General features: G+C 53.5%; 1 protein-coding gene across 1 annotated transcript in view; it reads right to left on the minus strand.

Moving 5' to 3' along the window:
• Positions 1 to 456, minus strand: part of ST3GAL2 (ST3 beta-galactoside alpha-2,3-sialyltransferase 2) — a 39,490-nt gene extending 39,034 nt beyond the window's left edge. The window contains exon 1 of the mRNA XM_005862637.2: positions 310 to 456. The gene's annotated coding sequence lies outside the window, so the exon portion shown is untranslated. The remainder of the gene's footprint in view (positions 1 to 309) is intronic.
• Positions 457 to 1,842: the final 1,386 nt, after the last annotated feature.

Below are 1,842 nucleotides of genomic sequence, written 5' to 3' on the forward strand. Positions count from 1 at the left end.
GGCGGCTGCCCCCTCCCCATTCACATCCTCTGGGCTCTCCCCTCCCTCCTCCTGCCGCGCGCGCGCGGGCATGCTGGGAGGTGGAGTCCAGCTGCTGCTGAGTCCATAGGGGCGCCCCGCATTCAGGACTACGACTCCCCCAAAACAGCGCGCCTGCGCCCTAGGGATTGTGGGCTTTGTAGTTCGGCCGGGGCTCCGGGGGTCTGCCGCTCTTTACGGGGTGGGGGATGGGAAATCTCCGTTCCCAGAAGGCCGGGTTCCCAGTGTCGGATGTGGGGTGTGAGGTACCCCGGGGCCCGGGTTGCATACCTTGGGTTCCCAGGAAGGTGCCAACCAGCCCAGGCTGCCTCCTAGACGCGGCTGTGCCGGCTGCAGCCGAACTCGGCTGCAGGAGAAGCCTCCGCCCCGCGAACCGCGCCGCACCCCGGGTACCGTTTCCATCCGTGCTCGCGAGGAGCCCTGACCTGGGGCTGGCCTGGCTTCATGCCGGGCTCTGCCATCCGCACATTTTAAATATTTTTCCACGTCTTCTCCTTTCCCCCCACTCCTACAAACCGAGCTCAAATCCTTTAGGAAGCTCTAGGTCGGCCTCAGTTTCACCCTCCACGTTTCGTTTCATTCCCTCTAGCACAGGGAAGGCCTGCACATCAGTGGTTCTCAAACTTGGGCCTGTGTCAGATTCTCCAAGAGAGCTTGTTCAAACAAAGGTTGCTGGCCCGCCCACCCCAGGTTCTGTTTCATCAGCTCTAGAGTGGGCCTGGGAGATTTCTAGCAGGTTCCCAGGTGCTGCTGACGCTGCCGGGCTGGGGAACCACTTTGAGAACGGCTTCTGTTGGTGTTGGTTGGGTAGAGTTCTCCCAGCTCAGTAGCATCTGCTGCCTCTGGGTGAGCTCTGACCTAAAATGGGTCCGTGGTGGGGAGTGAGAGGTGAGGAGGTGGATTCCTGGCATGTCAAGTATCTGAGAGTCTCTTACACCTACCCGGGTAGAACCTCCCGACCACCTCTGTCCTGATGTTCCGGGAGCTGAGACCTCCGAGGGGCAAACGTGGTGGCCACCACCCAGACTCTAAAGCTGTCAGGTGAGAAAGATTCTCTGCTGGACCAAACTTTAGCTCCTCTGAGACCTCTTCGTCCATAGGCCTCAACCTTGGTCTAAAAATGACACTCGCAACACAAATGATTCCATCCACCCCCTTCCCCTACGTGAAAAGACTTACACACAATAGCGTAGTTTCTAACAGCTCAAGGCCACATCCCGAGGATGACCCTCGCTCCCTTTAAAGTTCATAAAGCGGAAGGCTGCCAAAAGAATTGGCTGTTTATTCTAGCCAACACCGCATGGTAGGCTTGTGACCACCCCTTGCATAGAGGATTTACTGAAAAGGGTTTATAATTGTGACTCCTGCCTCTGTCCCTTTGAGATGTATATGTATCTCCTACAACTCAGGAGTGTCTTTCCCAAGGACCTGAGAGCCATGCCCTTGAAATGTAATCCCCGGGAAGGAATAGAGCCTCTGTCTCCCAGTCTCCGTGGGAGGTTAGGATCCTGACCTCAATAATTTCCCCGCAAGCAGACACAGCTGGCCTAGTCAGCATTTACACGGACCAACCCTTTGTAATTTTTTACTTCCCTGACTCTACTGAGCCCCTGCTCACCTCCCTCTGGACTCCCTCTGGACTCTCTCATTCTCCATCTATTTATTTATTTATTTACTTACTTACTTACTTACTTATGTTAATCCTCACCCGAGGATATTTTTCCATTGATTCTTTTTTCCCCATTGCTATTTATTTTTTATTATTATTTTATTTTATTTTTATTTTTTTAAAAATATATTTTA

This window comes from Myotis brandtii, unplaced genomic scaffold (genome assembly GCF_000412655.1).
Source record: "Myotis brandtii unplaced genomic scaffold, ASM41265v1 scaffold165, whole genome shotgun sequence".
In the NCBI taxonomy this organism is placed as follows: Eukaryota; Metazoa; Chordata; class Mammalia; order Chiroptera; family Vespertilionidae; genus Myotis; species Myotis brandtii.